This window comes from Ambystoma mexicanum, chromosome 10, assembly GCF_040938575.1.
Source record: "Ambystoma mexicanum isolate Mex_15411 chromosome 10, UKY_AmexF1_1, whole genome shotgun sequence".
Classification (NCBI taxonomy): domain Eukaryota; kingdom Metazoa; phylum Chordata; class Amphibia; order Caudata; family Ambystomatidae; genus Ambystoma; species Ambystoma mexicanum.
In genome coordinates, this window is record NC_090932.1 from 1,073,973,124 (window position 1) to 1,073,992,176 (window position 19,053).

The window sequence follows — 19,053 nt, forward strand, 5'->3', positions numbered from 1 at the left end:
GAGACCTTGGCCGTGAAGCCAACCGTGTGGGCTGCACTCCCGAGAACCACAAGCTTGTGGTGTCAATTTTCTGTAGTAGAAATGTTTTATTTGCTCCCATTGGTCCAGCCTGTAGTAGTAGTCTTTCAACTGCTTCCTGACCCAGATTATGAGGAATGCTAGTGTACAAGCTAGCAACATCTATGGTGAATAGTATGTCACTGGATGTTAATTCTATTTGATCAAGGATTTGGAGAAAGTGTGTCATATCCTTAACATATGTAGACATTTTTTGAATCAATGGTTGGAGAAAATAGTCTATGTACATGCCTAGAGGCTGCAGCATGCTCTCTGTCGCAGCTATGATCGGCCTACCAGGAGTGTTGTCCAGTCTTTTGTGGATCTTCAGTAGTGTATATAGATGAGGCATTTTTGGATGTGGTGTCAATAGATAGGATTTGGTTTTGATGGTAACCCATTCCCTTTCTAGCGCTGTATTGATTAGGGATTCTAAGACTTTATTGATTTCCATGGTCGGATCTTGAGTTAATGGAGCGTATGTGTCATGATCATTCAGCTGTCATCGACATTCTTGGTGATATTGTTTGGTATCTTGAATCAGGATAGCTCCCCCCTTATCAGCTGTTCGGATCATTATAGAATCATCCGTGAATAGATTTTATGTTTGTGAAAGTTCGCCTCTACTGAGGTTATGTCTCTTATGAGGATGAAACTGGATCTTCTTCAAATCACTTAAAACGATTTTATGAAATATATCAATAGAAGGTACACTTATTGGTGCACAAGACATACTTTTAGGTTTGAATTCAATGTACTCTGCAGGTTCCTGAATGTTTTCTGTGGTTGGTGGCAATTCAGTGAAGAAGGTCTTAAGTTTAAGTTTGCGAATTAACTTATATAGCTCTACTTGAGTGTTAAACCTGTTAGTGCTATAGGTGGGTACATATTTAAGACCTTTCTCAAGTGTCCTGGTTTCATGTTCCGTCAATATCCTCTTTGAAAGATTTACCACCAATTCCAATTGGTCTGTAGTCTGGTTAGCATATCTTGACTTCTTCTTTTTCCCTCTTGATACACGAACGCTGCACTTTAATACGCGAGGCAACGCATCGCATTAGAACGGGTAAGAATGGTATTCCCGAACATATTCTGTCTTTCACAAAGAAGGCATTTATTCTAATCACTGACGTGTATCCTTCTACTATTCCCCACAGATATATCGTCTCCATCATTAGTATGAGGTCTGTTATCTCAACTTGCTTACTAGTTAAGTAAGAACGTTAAGACACAGAGATATTTCTCTTACCAGTTTTTAAAAAAACTTTTTTCTTTCGTTTTTCTTTGTTTTACATTTCAACACCACAACCCTTTACTACTAAATCACATATGTACATAATGTAAAAATTGGTGCAATTTATGTGCGTTTCATATATGATGATGCATGTATGCATGGTTTGATTTGCTGATTAATATGATGACTATTACTGATTGGATATACAATTCAACTCAATACTTCCGAATGGGTGGTCTGTATGGGATTATACGGATGTATACTATATTGTGGACAACTCTGATCTTTTGGATATCATTTTGTGACAACCTGACAGAAGCGCCAGACACCAACCTGACAGAAGCGCCAGACACGGAAAACCCAAAGGAGGGTTGGTGGGGACAAGAGACAGAAAATAAAACAGTGCTGGATCATGAAAACGAAACACACCCAGGCCCTGATATTCAAGGCTGCGGCCGTAAAAGTACAGACTTAATAAAAGCACCGGCTCAGGCAGCCGCGGGAAAAGACATGACTCATGTAAATAGTTTACACATCAAAGGCAATACGTTCCCTCTGAAGTCAACGCCGGCTCAGGCAGCCGAGGAAAAAACTTGTTTCCAGTTTAAGGTTGGCAAGTTCCTTTCGAAGTCAAACCACAGTTATGATGACCAGAACAGATAACCATACGATCGTGTTAATAAACGAAAGAGCGCGCCACAGAAAACTGTAGAAAACAGCATTACTGTATCACAGAATTTACTGTGTACTTTTACAATGAAAACCAGCGTTCTCCACGTGGCACCAGTGCGGGCTCCATTATGGCGACCAGGATCCGCCAGGGAAGGGGCAGGTCTTGAAGGGGCTTTTCAAACTTTCGGGCAGGGAAGCATCCTGATTGGGTGGAATTGTCCAAGCCCCTATATAAGGGAGGTGAAAAGGAAAAACTGACGGATTCGTTTCCTTTTTGTTGCAGAGGTCAGCAGAGAGTGAGGAAGCAGCCGAGAGGTTCCAGTGGGCATACGAAGACTGAACTAAGGTTTTCCCCTTATGCTCTAATCAAGTCTGCTGATAACCAACTTTGGACTCTAAACAGGGGTTCTTACCCAACTTAATTTTTTTTGTTACGATTTTTGAAGTCAATAAAGACAAATTTTCGTTAACCTAACTCCTGCTCATAGTGATCCATTACATCAGTGGTGGCAGCGGTGGGATCGAGAACGCTATGGAGGCCATAATCAAAGCACTTACAGATGGTCGGCAACAACTGCAACAGGCAATGCAGGTGCAGTCGCATCAAGTGCAAACGGACCGACAGGCGTTACAGCAGGCTCTAGAGATACAGGCAGCCACACAAGATGCCATCAAGCACATCACAGAGACTATGACAGCTACAGGGGCTAATTCCATAGCCCCAACTAATGTACTACAAAAATATCAGCAAGGTGAAGATCCAGGGTATTTTTTTACCAACTTCGAGAGAGTGGCAAGAAATTTGCAGTGGCCGGTGGAGAAATGGTGCCACTTCATTTCTCCATTGTTGACTGGTCCCTTACAAGGAGCATATCAGGCGGCAAATCCAACAGGAAATGTTACTTACGCGGAGATCAAGAAAACCATATTAGAACGAATGGGGGTCGAGGACGAGGCCTACAGAGCCAGACTAAGGGATACCCGCCTAAGAACCGGTGAGACCCTCAGACAACTGTATTATCGAATACACGATCTCTGTGACAAATGGTTAAAACCAGCCTCCGGATCAGTACAGGAAATAATAGAGAAAGTTAAACTTGAACAATTCATAGAGGCTTTACCCTCCGCGATGCAAAGATGGGTACGTCAACATCATAGGCCCACTCTAGCGGAGGCCATTGATATTGCAATAGCGTTTCAGAAAGCAGGTGCTACCCGACCACCGTCGGTAGACCCCATCAAATTGGTACCCAAAAGTACAGCCCTACCCGAGGTAAAGACCAGTCAACGAGGCCAAGGAAATGGTTGGAACACGACGACCAGACAACCACAATGTTTTGACTGTGGCGAATGGGGACATATTGCCCGGTATTGTCCACGAAAACCAAAGCCAGAGCCAATGGAAATCGGATATGCCCAAAAACAAGAATACTGAAGAAGGAAGGATCCGTATCTGATGGAAGTACGACTGGATGGAAAACCGAGACAAGCCCTGCTGGATTCAGGAAGTGAGCAGACCGCCATAATACCGGAAGTAAGTGGCTTGGCGGGGAAGGGTAGAGGAACTATTCCTATTACGTATGGGCATGGGGACACCAAGGCATATCCCTCCCAGGAAGTAGATCTTGAGGTAAAGGGGGTTAACACGAGGATGAAGGTCGCCATAATGCCCCATTTACTGGCACAAGTACTAGTAGGTAAAGACCAACCTTTATTTGAGGAATGTCTACGTGATCAAGAGTGGCTGCATACCGCTGTTGGGTGTCCTGACCCACGTTTGAGCTATCATGCTGCAACATTTGGTGCTGTGGGCTTAGAAAATCCAAGATGGCCAAAAAGCCCACATGTGCGCCAGAATCCAGGAGAACCACGCAGTTTGTGCGCACACCAAAATGGTTACCTAACTTGCCACCCATCAGTGTAAAGAAAGATCTTTGTTAACAAAATCCACTGTTACTGATGTGAAAAAGTTGCTGAAATCGTGGCTCATCGGACCACTTTAAAGATTCAACCCTTTTGTGGGGTTCCACATAACCATTTTACTGCAAGGAGCCCCATCAAAACAATGTTAAGCAAGGATTATTTACTACCATGTAAGAACCATTCCTGTTTGGAATGCATTAATCCAAGAAAGATCCCAAAAATGGATGCAGTACCAACAAAATCCTCAAGGCGGCGCTAGCTGTCTAAACTCTGACAGGAGAACTGAGTGCAGTTGCTGACAAAGGAATTCGACTCAGCTGACTTCAAAGGCTGCATTTTAATCAAAAATTAGCCACCTGCTGTTCCCAGAGGCCAGAAGCCTGGGAAACCCTCTCACCTCAAGAGATTCACACCACAGCCCAGGATATCACATGGTCATAATAACCAAATGCAAAGTGACCCCCTGGTCTGCTGACCTAAGCCTCCCAGAGACCACACAATAGGCTCTTGCACTTGAATAGAATATGTTGATTTTGACTGTTTCCTGTCAACAAAGGCCTGCCTGCCAGCAGAGGCATGATTTCTGACCCACCCAAGTCTCTAGGAGGAGGAGACTAACGCTCTGAGAGCTGAATTGCAGTAAAAATACAGTTTATAAAAATACTGATAACTCTTTGTAATCAAATGACAGGAATGTATAACTTTGAGAGCCTTAATTTAAAAAATGTACCTTCGATTCAAGCCCAAACTCCAATTTGTGTGATGTTCTGGGGCAAAACCCCGCTATTTATTGACACCACAGACACTGTATTTAAGCTAGAGATATGGGAATTTACTGGAGTAGGTATGGACAGCCTGTGTATATGTGTATAACTTTTAATGAAGAACCAAGGTTGTATAACCCACTAAAATCGAAAATAAGTTGCCATTTTTTAATGCAAGCCCTCAGGAAGAGCAGATTTGGGACAGAGACTACCTCATGTGATAGGTAATATGTACATGCAATGACAAACCACTATGTATTTGAGAAATGTGTATTTTGATCAAATATAGATTTGTGTGCAATTTGACAGGGGAGTGTCCTTTCTGCAGGCCATATAATGACATCGCTCTGACACTCCACTTCTTTTTCCCAATCAAGAGAGAAAGGAAAGCTTGACCAATGATAAATTAAGAGAGGGGCTGGATTAGTGATGCTGCGCACACACCCACTTTCAAAACATATAAAAGGAACATTGAAACCCAGGTGGGGGGATTGAAATCCAGTTGCTGCAACGCGCTCTGCCCGACCACACAACATCCAGAAGCTACCAGATCCAACACTTAGACTTTAAAACTCCAAAGAACTTGATCCAGAACTCAAAGGAAGGGCCTAAACCCACAGACTGAGAACTCTTCTCAGCAGGCCTCAGCATCCAGCAAACCTAACAGCGGTAGCAGCATCCAGGAGCCGTGCAGATCAGCGTGGTGTCCAGAGACAGCTGGGCAGACAGATCCAGGAGCTGTGCAGAGACGCTGTACCCAGAGACCAGACTGTGCCAGAACCGGTGCCAGACAGAACCAGAGACCAGATCGCTGTGAAGTGCTGTGCGCAGAGACCGTCCGGGGCGAAACCAGAACCGAAGCCATCTTGACCCGGTCCGTGAGACCTAGACCTTCCAAAACACATTGTGAGTACAGCTAGGACGGGGTGAAACCAAATCTCTTAGTTTCAAGTGATATAATTCAATCTATTTAACCTAAGTAGAACTGCCTCCTAACTGTCACTTGTCAACTCTGAAGCTGCATAGCTGTCACTTGTCATTTTCAAAAGCTGTCACCTGTCATTTCAAAAGCTGTCACCTGTCAATTTGAGTTACTTTAAATTCGAAAAATGACCTTTACAAAATCGCTCATATCTTTGGAACCGTTTGGGCTAGAAACTTGCTTTAACTTTCCTCTGAAAGCTTAGAATCTCAGCTTTTCTACGAACCTAGTTAATCGTGATTCACGCATTCGCGAATTTTGCCGCTATTCGCAATTTGGTTAAAATCCAGCCACGTGTGAAAACAGCAGCTTCCTTGCTTTCCTTTGCAAAAAATTGTTTAACCTGCTAGTTACTCCTAGAACATTGCTAAAGTGAGCCTGAACTCATCCCAAGTATATTTCACTCACCATGAACCTCCTAAAGGGAATTAAAACAATTTTCAGCATATTCCTCACTTCATTGCCAGCACATATAAAAGCATTTTGGGCCTGTGTTTCAAACTTCTGTAGTCTAAGCTTGCTGGGGTGAACTGAATTACATTTGATTGCATTTCTAAGAACTGTGTGCTCTCCTCTTCATTTCCTTACATTGCATAAGGGGGGGGAGTGGATTGCCAGAGAAAAGTGATTACATTGTTTTGCTGAAATCATATTGAGTATTTTCTGTATTACATTTTCATTCAACATTGCGTCCATCTGAAACTAGATAAAGCATTCTCTACCACCTTATTCTTCTGTTCCTATTCCCAAGCCTGCTACCTCATCCTTTATACTACTCCTGGGTAACCAAATCAGTTTATTAGTAGAACATTACCCATTGTTGTTAACTGTGTTAACTGCTCATGTTCTGAAGTGTGATATTAATTATTAATTTATCATAAAAGTGTGATATATATATATTGTTTAATTGTTCTCAAATAAACCTTTTAAACTTGCAAAACAGAACTACTTCTTGGCTCAGTGGGGTCAGGGGGATTCTAAGAGAGGGGTGTTATATAGGGGTTGCCATCCAGAATATGAACCTGGACATAAAGATATATCAATAAGGGTTTTTCATTCAGTATCCCAGGCTAGGCATTGACTTGGCTGTAGTGCTGGATTGAATCTTCTTACAAATTGGGGGCTCGTCCGGGATGTCCGGGTTAGATCTATCACTTGTGCAGCTTAATACAGTGTGCTAACTGACGGGATACATACATCCGGTCGGATCACCATGCTGTTTTACGCTGTAAAGCACTCTTCAAAGGGACACTCTAAGGAAAAGGTCTGTTTTGCAAAAATAAAATACTAATTTCTGTAAGTCAGGACAGAGATCAATCTCTAGAATGACGACCTTGGTAGACATGAAAATAGCGAGGGAGCACCTCTTACATAAGCTATTTGTGAGAGGTGAGTGGACCCACCAGGACCAAACGGTCTGGTTGCAGGCCATCGCGCAACAGGTCACTGAAACAGGGTCAGACATATGGAGAGATCATGGTCCATTACATGTGGCCCTGAGCGAACTATATATGGCTCCTAAAGCCAAAGATGAACACAATAAGATTGCCAGGATAGCGGCATATTTGTATCTATATATGGGAGCCATGCAAGACAGATGTGCTGAAGGCCAAGATCTGGCAAGTAGGCAACTGCTGGCGTTAGAGAAGGTCCAATCTGACCTGGCCTCTTCTGAGCAGAGGCTGCAGAGGAGCCAGGAGTCAGAAAATGATAGTAGGCACTATATCATTAAAATAAAAGAGGACATGGATATACTGCAACAGGAAAAGACAGACCAGGATACCAGAATTCTGGCTTTGCAGAAGGAACGCCAAGACAGTTTGGACCCCCTACTGCAGAGCCAGAAAAAGCTGGAGCAACAGATCAATTTCAACAGGGCATGCACAGAGCAGGTAGCCACCCTGCAAATCCAACTAGACAGAGAGAAAGAGGAGAGCAATAAACTGATCCTGAAAGACCTGGATACCCAGACAGAGTTTGATCAGGAGCGCCAGAAAGCTGGTGCCTTCCAAAGGCAAAGGGACGACCTGGCGTCACAAATTCAAGCTCTTGGTCAGGAAAGGGACACCTTAGGCCAGAAAGTCTGCCACTTAAGAAGAAAAATGGAAGAAAACCACCTGGCCCACCAGGGGCTGGGTGACCTCCAGAAAGAACACCAGGACTTGCTAGAGCACACCAGGAGGGTGGAGGAGGCTCTGGCAAGACAGGAGCAGGCCAATAGGGCCACAGCTCAGGAGGTAACCCTCCTGCAGCAAAGATTGCCCCAGTGCTCCAGGACCAATCAGGAAACGCAGAGAGAGAATGAGGCTCTCTGCCAGCACAACGATAGGCTCCAACAACAGGTAGCGATGCAGGAGAGACTGATAGAGTCTAGTAAGGCCTTAACTGAGGAACTGAAGGTGCAGGCTCTTGCATTGCAACAGGGAGCAGGGGCGGATAGAGACCAGGTTCGCTGGGAAAGGGAAACTCCTGAGCATAACCTCAGGAGCCCTAGTACCAGAGGCCTTTATCTCTCTCAGTCCCTGGACTCTGCCACCCCCATGTCCCCTGGCACACATGAGCACAGGGATGGCAGATTACTATCCAGCCAAAAGCATGGGGCTCATAGGCCAGTACCACCCAGGTATGGAGGGGCGGGCATCTGGGTATGGGCACCTAAGCACAGTGCAATTTAGTGGGCAACCCCAAGGGAGTAGGCCCATTAAGGGCATCCTGAAAACCTCTGCCCAGTTAGGTCAGTGGGGGGGTACCCATCAAATCCTGGCAGCAAGGAGGAATCTGAAGACTCCTCTGAAAGGCGCAGGACACAGGAGACCAGGTCCCCACATTCTGCCAGCCATTCCCAGGCTCGCAGAATCTGGGAAAACCTGGAAGATCAGACAGGAACCTCTGGGAGCAGTGCCTCTGAGTCAGAGGATGACTGGACCAGAGTTACCCGAACCAAAAAGGCCAATAAGGCAAAAAGGGCCTTGCTTAAGGACCCACTGAAGCAAATAAAGGCAATAAGGAGTGTCATCACGCCTTATCATAAGAACGCCAAGTATTCCATTTGGGAACACTTGGAGCTCTATGAGCAAATGATGGAGACTTTTCATTTGAAGGACAGCAGTAGCTGCATCCAGTACGTCAAATGGACATTCTCCCCAGAATACTCCAGTTTCTTTGCGGGGCTGGAGGACCAAAATCATTTAAGATGGTCCACCTATAAGGCGGCCATCTTGAAACATTTTTCTGTTCACAGAAATCCTCAAGAGGCTCGCAAGGCAGCCTACAATTTGCAATGTGGGGAGGATCAGGCCCCACAAGAGTTTGTGCAAGAATTAAAATGTGCTTTTGCGCAGACCACCAGAAGGGTGCGCACAGACAGCAAAGAGTTTGTCAATACATTTTTCCATGCTCTCCCTAAATATATAATGACCAAGCTCGTGAGAGATTTTCATGAGAAAAGATCTTTAGACTGGGTCATTGAACAGGCTACCCGGATCTATGAGGTGCAGAAGCCTATCGAAAATAAAAATAACGCGCCGAAAAACCCCAAAACCAAAAGCACCCCTGCTGCTGCCAAGGTGGCAGAGGTAAAGGTTGCCCCCGTTTTAGATTTGGAGATGGGGGGGCCTAAAAACCTGCCTGCACCAAATAATTCACAGCCCAGGATGCCCTCAGGCCAGTCACAGACAGGGAGTCGAGGAGGTAGTCCCACAAATGGGGTCCCCCGCTCCCCTGACTATGTAAGTCCCCGCTACAAGGGAAACCGACCAATCCTGGGTTATGTGTGGACTCCTCCAGCCCAAGGGGGGGGAGCCAGCCAAGCACCTGACCTGGGGAACTTCCCTCCTAACTTCCCCCAGGAGGGCAGAAATTCTCCAAATCCTGGGCAGAACTTTTTCCCCAGGTATCCGCCCAATTTCCAGCCCCAAAATCATCCATCCTTCTTTCCCCAATTCCCTGAGCCCAGACAACCTAATCTGGGAGAGGGGAGGCCAAGAGTGGAGGGGTACCCAAATCTTCCCAACCAGGGGTACTACCAGAGAAGGGATAGCTACCCTTCCCGGGATCAGCCCAGGGGAGAAAATAGAGCCCCGTATCAGCCTGAGCGGGTTTCCCAGTTAGAGCGCCAGGTCCAAAATATGGCACTGGATCTGGGTCACATACTGAGGGCTCAACAGAACCCTCAGATGAGCATGCCACCGCAGAATGCCCCAAACTCTAGACCTGGTGCTCCAGAACAATGACGGGGGCAGCACCCCGATAACACACCGGTTCCCAGGGAGGAGGCACAAGTGGAAGGGGGGTGTAAAGCCTTGGAGGAAGCTTCCTTCCCAACTTGTAAACAGCCCCTGGAAAACCAGGAACCGGAAACAAAATCTCCTGCCCCTGAAAGCCTGCCTCCCAAGGAGCAGAGGGGGGGTAGGAGAAACAAAGGACCCAAACAGACCCACTTTGTGGAGGAGGTACAGGTCTTCCAATTTGAGGGAGAGGGATCCTCAGAAGATCCTGGGAAAAGGATCTTCTCCTTCAGAGATGGGGGAACTCCTCCCAAGGAAAAATGGGTCCCACGGGATTCCAATCCAGACTGGGGAGAGATGGAGACTGAGCTACCGCCGCCCATCATCTCATCCCAGAACCCACAACACCGAAATCCCCTGGTTCAAACCCATCCTGGTGACTGCCTGCAAAAAGGGGGGGGCGGCCCAGAACCGGAACCAGGGGAACCCACAATGGCTCTGATCTCCAGTTGCCAACTTTTTCTTTCAGATTCCCAAGACTCTCCACAGAATTCTGCCCAAATCGCTTCTCTAGAAATGTCCAAAACCAGAAAGTTAGCCCACCAGTTGTCCAAAAATGTGCATTATCTGTGCCCCCTTGAGGAGAAGGAGGGAAGATACTATGCCTCGGTACAAGTACAGGGGCAGGGTACAATTTTGGCACTGGTGGACACTGGATCCCAAGATACCCTTCTGTCCAAAAGGGCCTTTGAGGAACTAAATGCAGGAAGGGGGGAGAATTACCAAATTCCTCTCACCTCTCTTCCTGGACAACTGCAGAACTTTGACGGGAAGGAAATTCCCGTTGAGGGGACTGCAGACTTGGACATTAAAATTGGGCGACACAAGGTGAAACACCCGGTCATAGTAGTGACTCCAGAGGGCACCCCTTGTTTACTAGGGAATGACCTCCTGAGAAGGTTGTCACCCCTAATAGATTGTGTAAACAAGGTCCTCTGGACCCAGACTAGCCGACCAATAAAATTAAAACAGAGTGTCAACCATGTTAGTTTAAACGGCACCTGCCACATGGTTGAACAAAAATCTGACCAAGTAGAATTTCACTTCCAGAACAACCAAACTCCAGACGTGACAGTAATAGCAGTAGGACAACAGACTGGTGATGGGGGGTCCTTTCGATTTCTGAAAATCAACCTTCCTTCCAGTTTAAGGTGGTATTCCACACTGGAAGGAAACACTCTGAAATTCTTCACCAATCCACAATCAGAAACTCCCACTCCTATAGTCCAGAAAGATGTGAAATCAGCTCAGAGCCTGGCTGATATTCAGCAAATTGGAGAGCAGTTGTTCATCCCTGTTCAGTTAAATGATGGGAAGGACTCTGTTCTCGCCCGAGTGTGTGTGAACAACGGTAAGAGCTTCATCAGCGAAGCCATGTTCCACCAACTCCCAAAAGATCCAGCCATTCCCACATTCAAACTGATAGACAAATGGGAAATGGACCTGGAAGCACCTAATTCCAAACATCTCCTGCCAAGCAGGTGTATGCTCAAAATCCCCATTGGCAACAAGAGCATAGTCCATAATTGTTGGGTCGTGCGAGACGTCACTGCCGCCTTTTACTTAGGCAGTGACATTCTCAATCGCTTTGCCATTAGTTTGGACCTAATAAACTTCAAAGCTTGGTCCCGATTAGCGGATAATCCCATGCGCTTTGATGATCCAGAAAAAGCATTTAGGTCAGCTCAATTGCTACCTTATGCAGTTGAAATTCACATCAAAGAGGAAGTCACCATCCCAGAAAGGACCCGACAATTCTCCCTGGAAGTGAAAGTTAAAAGAGGACAGAAATTGCAAAACCCTGATGCTTATATTCATCTAAATGCTTCTCTCCAACAGCAAGGGTTGGGGTAAACCCAGCACCATTAGTCAACATAGAACATGACACCATTCCAAAAGAGGTGGATAACAGCGACTTAGAGTATTACTCTAGCTGCAGGCACCATTATTGGAATGGCGGTTGATGACCGACATTTTTCCATCGATTTAGGAAATGAACTGTTAGGACCAATCCCCAAGGACTGTTTTGACAGTGACAGTGATGACAACACAACACCAGACAGGATTTTCACCCGGCATGGGGGGAACTTGCTGGTGTACACTTCTTGCCCTTATGGTAAGGAAGATGTGACTTGTGACTTCAGGAGGTATGAGGTGATTTTCCAGGTCCATGAGGGCTGCCTTTCCCATCTGAAGCCTCCAGTCCAAATCAGCACTCTGACCAGGGACTTCTCCACCCAGCTGGAGGAGGCCACTGAGATAGCCAAAACAGAAGTCTTTCCAGGCTTCAGGCAGATGGTGGAAGAGAGAGTCAACCTAGCTGATGCCTGTGTGACTCTGGAACAAAAGCAAAAGTTGAAACAAGTTTTCTTGGATTTCCAAGATCTCTTTGCGGTAGACTCATATGACTGTGGTTGCACCGACATCCACACCACAACAATTCCCACGGACCCTGGAATGACTCCAGTGTTTGTGAAGCAATATCGTTTGCCTCTCGCATCCATGGAGTCCCTTACTGAAATAATTAAGAACCTTGAGTCCCGGGGAATAATCCGTTCAGTCCACAGCACTTTCAATAATCCGGTGCTGGGAATATTGAAGCCAAACGGCCAGTGGAGACTCTGCGCCAACCTTAGGGAGCTCAACAAACGGGTCCATACTTCCCGATGGCCTCTGCCCTACATTGACCAAGGGCTGGCCCAGTTCCAGGGGTCACAGGTATTCACTGCAATAGACCTGACCAATGGATACTGGACTGTGCCTGTCAGTAGGGAGGACCAATACAAGCTGGCTTTTACCTTTGGTGGCCAGCAGTACACATGGACCCGGACTCCCTTCGGATACCTCAATGAATTCAACATTTTCCTACACAAGGCCATGCCTGACCTGGGTGCAAGGGGTAACCTGGCTTATGTAGATGATGTCCTCATCAAAAGTTCATCTGTGGAGGAACACATAGCGGAGATCCGTTATGTTCTGACCCATTTGAGGGCCGCCGGAGCAAAACTTTCCTTTCAGAAAGCACAGTGGTGTAGAACCCGTGTTAATTTCTTGGGGCATGAGATTACTCCTCAGGGTCTCTGTCCCCAGGAAAAGAAGGTGGAAGCACTCCAAAAACTGAAAGACCCCACAACTCTGCGGGAACTAAGGAGCCTCCTTGGACTGACTAATTACAGCAGAAAGTTCATTGAGGGCTACGCAGAGATCCCCAGGCCCCTGATTCATCTCCTGAATGGGGGGTCAAGTGGGATCCAGAACAAGCCGAGGCGGTAAAACAACTCAAAAGAAGCCTCTCACAAGCGCCTTGCCTAGCTTACCCTGTCAGAAGCAAGGAGTTCTTCCTGGAGACGGGGTTCTCTAATACGTGCTTGTCGGCAGTATTATACCAAAAGCATGACAAGGTCAATAAAGTAATCTCCTATGCGAGCACAACTTTATCCTCTGTGGAGGAAAAATTCAACGATTGTGAGAAGGCACTCCTGGCAACGGTGTGGGCATTGAAGAATTACCGCCCGTTTATCCAGGGGGAACACATCATAGTGGAGACTCCACACCAGCCTCTGCAATATCTCCAAAGTGATAGAATCCGGCCCGGAAATGTGAGTAATTCCCGAATTACTACCTGGATTCTGTCAATGCAAGGCTTTCCTGTGGAGGTCAGATATGGCCAAAACAAGAAGAGTCCCCTTGCGCAAGGTCTGGCTGACTTGCATGATTGTGCCAGAGAAAACTGTCTCGAGGACGAAAGTCTAAAAATCAAGGACAACACGGAGGCATACCTTAATTCCCCACACAAAGTCTTTGAAGAGGACAAGTGTGAGGGAATGCCCACTGTCTATGTGGACGGATGCTCTTACCATGTTGATAACAACGGGGAGAAAGAACTGGTGGCCGGCGTAGGGAATGCATGGGTGAAGGAGACCCCAGAACCCTCCGCTGGGTACAAAATTGGTCCCCGAAGTAGTCAGGTGGCAGAATTGATGGCCGTGCATCAAGCCTTCCTCACTGCTGTCCAACACCAACTCCACGAACTGGTCATAATCACAGATTCGGATTATGTACGGAACGGGTTCGTGGAGCACCTGGTTAATTGGAAAACCAGAGGCATGTTATGTGCTAATAACAAACCCCTGAAACATGGGAAGTTAATCCAAAACATTGATGATCTGGTCACATCGAATGGGATGACCATCTACTGGAAAAAGATCAAGGGTCATTCCAAAGTAGAGGGACCCGACAAAACTGGAAATGACTTAGCTGATCAGCTGGCCAAAACCGGGGCCATCCAAGGGGGATCTAATAGAAATAGAGTCCCTGTTGGGGGAAATCAAGGTCACCGCTATCACTAGGTCCCAGACAAGTGCTCACAATGATCTTTCAACTGCACAATGGAGAAAGGAGACCCCTGATGCTGATTTAATTACAGCTCAGAAGGGGGATCCAATTATTGGTAAGTTTTACCAACACCTTGCGGACCCCGAGGACTTTCCCCTGACGGATACCGATTACATTGGGAAAGAGGACCTAGAGTGTTGATGAAATGTCCAAAAATGTTCCGAATCCAAGACGGTCTGTTGGTAAGGAAATCCAAAGCTGGCCACGATCAGTGGGTGGTTCCTACCTCATTCCGAAGCCTGATGTTAAGTCACGCCCATGATGCGGCCACCGCCGGTCATAGGGGGTTTCACACAACATTGGAAATCTTAAGAGAGGTTGCATACTGGCCACACATGGGGCAGGACCTCGACCAATACTTGAATGGGTGTCTTGTGTGTGCACAATTTCAGCCATCATCCCTCACGCACCGTGCACCCCTCCAAAAGAGGGGGATGACACTGCCATGGTCAGATTTGCAAATCGACTTTGTAGGCCCTGTGATTCGCTCGTCTGGAGGAAACAAGTATATATTGACCGTTACATGCTTGTTTACCAAGTGGGTGGAATGTCTCCCAGCCCCAAATTGCAAGGCAGAAACTGCAGCTGCCCTGATGAGTAACCACATCTTTTCCCGTTTTGGTCTACCTGAAAGGATTAAGTCAGACAGAGGTAGCCACTTCACCAGTGAAGTAATGACAAAGATGTGGGAGATACTGGGGGTTAAAAGGAAGCTACACATTGCTTACAGGCCAGCTTCTTCTGGAGCAGTGGAGAGATACAACCGAACCTTTGTGAGCATATTAAAGAAGTTTGTGGCAGATTCTGGGCCAAGTTGGGATATCTGATTACCTCTGGTCCTAATGGCCATCAGATCTACCCCTTCATCTGCAACCAAAATGTCACCATTTGAGTTGATGACTGGACGCAAGATGGTGCTTCCCCAGCATTTGCTCTACAGAACCCAAGAGCAAACGTTGATAAATGCCTCCACAACTCATGAGTATGTGGAGAATTTAAGGAAACACCTTCAACATGCTTTTGCCTATGCTCAGCGGAATCTAGAAAGATCATCCGAGAGTATGAAGATCCACTATGACCTGAAAACATCCAGGAAGGAATATCAGGTGGGGGATCGGGTCTATCTATACAACTTCCAAAGGAACCAGGCCAAACAGCGAAAATTCTTGCCTACATGGAAGGGACCCTTTGAGATTATAGACAAGATCTCCCCTGTGGCCTACAAGATCTGCATCCCGAAAAGGCAGTTTGGCAGAGGGGGAAGACAAGTGGGTCCACATAAACCAGTTGAAGTGTTGCCATCCCAGGCACACTTTGCAGCAACTGGAGGAGTTCTCTGTAATCCCAGAGGGTACCGCTCCAGAGTAATTCAATTCCAACCCTAAAATATCCTACATATAGCCTATCAAATTCTGTGTTTCTCAAGTTTATGTGTTCCTGTCGCTTAATTTAAAAAAATGTGCATGTTCATATCTGTTGAGTTCTAAAATAGATATGCCACCCGACTATATCAATGGTGGGGGAGAAATGTCCATGAATAGGTATTGCCGCTTTTCCTTTGTCGTCCTAGGAGAAAGAAAACCTGGAGACTGGCCAAGGAGGACGATCCGGAGACCGAGAGCAGAGACCCAAGGGGCCCGGGGTACCGCCCAATATTCCCATGAGGACCGGCGAGGAGAACCGATCGATCAGTACCGGATGGAGGAAAAGATGCTGAACTGTGCCATTTGCAGAATTGGAAGAAGATTATGCGGACATACCAGTGCGTGGGTCATAACCTTCTGTGCACCCGACTCCCCATCGACTCAAATTCAAAGTGCAGTCGCGTGGGGGGGTTTTGTTGGGTGTCCTGACCCACGTTTGAGCTATCATGCTGCAACATTTGGTGCTGTGGGCTTAGAAAATCCAAGATGGCCAAAAAGCCCACATGTGCGCCAGAATCCAGGAGAACCACGCAGTTTGTGCGCACACCAAAATGGTTACCTAACTTGCCACCCATCAGTGTAAAGAAAGATCTTTGTTAACAAAATCCACTGTTACTTATGTCAAAAAGTTGCTGAAATCGTGGCTCATCGGACCACTTTAAAGATTCAACCCTTTTGTGGGGTTCCACATAACCATTTTACTGTAAGGAGCCCCATCAAAACAATGTTAAGCAAGGATTATTTACTACCATGTAAGAACCATTCCTGTTTGGAATGCATTAATCCAAGAAAGATCCCAAAAATGGATGCAGTACCAACAAAATCCTCAAGGCGGCGCTAGCGGTCTAAACTCTGACAGGAGAACTGAGTGCAGTTGCTGACAAAGGAATTTGACTCAGCTGACTTCAAAGGCTGCATTTTAATCAAAAATTGGCCACCTGCTGTTCCCAGAGGCCAGAAGCCTGGGAAACCCTCTCACCTCAAGAAATTCACACCACAGCCCAGGATATCACATGGTCATAATAACCAAATGCAAAGTGACCCCCTGGTCTGCTGACCTAAGCCTCCCAGAGACCACACAATAGGCTCTTGCACTTGAATAGAATATGTTGATTTTGACTGTTTCCTGTCAACAAAGGCCTGCCTGCCAGCAGAGGCATGATTTCTGACCCACCCAAGTCTCTAGGAGGAGGAGACTAACGCTCTGAGAGCTGAATTGCAGTAAAAATACAGTTTATAAAAATACTGATAACTCTTTGTAATCAAATGACAGGAATGTATAACTTTGAGAGCCTTAATTTAAAAAATGTACCTTCGATTCAAGCCCAAACTCCAATTTGTGTGATGTTCTGGGGCAAAACCCCGCTATTTATTGACACCACAGACACTGTATTTAAGCTAGAGATATGGGAATTTACTGGAGTAGGTATGGACAGCCTGTGTATATGTGTATAACTTTTAATGAAGAACCAAGGTTGTATAACCCACTAAAATCGAAAATAAGTTGCCATTTTTGAATGCAAGCCCTCAGGAAGAGCAGATTAGGGACAGAGACTACCTCATGTGATAGGTAATATGTACATGCAATGACAAACCACTATGTATTTGAGAAATGTGTATTTTGATGAAATATAGATTTGTGTGCAATTTGACAGGGGAGTGTCCTTTCTGCAGGCCATATAATGACATCGCTCTGACACTCCACTTCTTTCCCCCAATCAAGAGAGAAAGGAAAGCTTGACCAATGATAAATTGAGAGAGGGGCTGGATTAGTGATGCTGCGCACACACCCACTTTCAAAACATATAAAAGGAACATTGAAACCCAGGTGGGGGGATTGAAATCCAGTTGCTGCAACGCGCTCTGCCGGACCACACAACATACAGAAGATACCAGATCTAACACTTAGACTTTAAAACTCCAAAGAACATGATCCAGAACTCAAAGTAAGGGCCTAAACCCACAGACCGATAACTCTTCCCAGCAGGCCTCAGCATCCAGCAAACCTAACATCGGTAGCAGCATCCAGGAGCCGTGCAGACCAGGCTGTGCCAGAACCGGTGCCGGACAGAACCAGAGACCAGATCGCTGTGAAGTGCTGTGCGCAGAGACCGTCTGGGGCGAAACCAGAACCGAAGCCATCTTGACCCGATCCGTGAGACCTAGACTTTCCAAAACACATTGTGATTACAGCTAGGACGGGGTGAAACCAAATCTCTTAGTTTCAAGTGATATAATTCAATCTATTTAACCTAAGTAGAACTGCCTCCTAACTGTCACTTGTCAATTCTGAAGCTGCATAGCTGTCACTTGTCATTTACAAAAGATGTCACCTGTCATTTCAAAAGCTGTCACCTGTCAATTTGAGTTACTTTAAATTCGAAAAACGACCTTTACAAAATAGCTCATATCTTTGGAACCGTTTGGGCTAGAAACTTGCTTTAACTTTCCTCTGAAAGCTTAGAATCTCAGCTTTTCTATGAACCTAGAACCGACTTATACTTTTGCCATAAATCGTGATTTGGTTAAAATCCAGCCACGTGTGAAAACAGCAGCTTCCTTGCTTTACTTTGCCAAAAATTCGTTTAACCTGCTAGTTACTCCTAGATCATTGCTAAAGTGAGCCTGAACTCATCCCAAGTATATTTCACTCTCCCTGAACCTCCTAAAGGGAATTAAAACAATTTTCAGCATATTCCTCACTTCATTGCCAGCACATATAAAAGCATTTTGGGCCTGTTTTTCAAACTTCTGTAGTCTAAGCTCGCTGGGGTGAACTGAATTACATTTGATTGCATTTCTAAGAACTGTGTGCTCTCCTCTTCATTTCCTTGCATTGCATAAGGGGGGGAGTGGATTGCCAGAGAAAAGTGATTACATTGTTTTGTTGAAATCATATTGAGTATTTTCTGTATTGCATTTTCATTCAACATTGCATCCATCTGAAACTAGATAAAGCATTCTCTACCACCTTATTCTTCTGTTCCTATTCCCAAGCCTGCTACCTCATCCTTTATACTACTCCTGGGTAACCAAATCAGTTTATTAGTAGAACATTACCCATTGTTGTTAACTGCTCATGTTCTGAAGTGTGATATTAATTATTAATTTATCATAAAAGTGTGATATATATATATTGTTTAATTTTTCTCAAATAAACCTTTTAAACTTGCAAAACAGAACTACTTCTTGGCTCAGTGGGGTCAGGGGGATTTTAAGAGAGGGGTGTTATATAGGGGTTGTCATCCAGAATATGAACCTGGACATAAATATATATCAATGAGGGTTTTTCATTCAGTATCCCAGGCTAGGCATT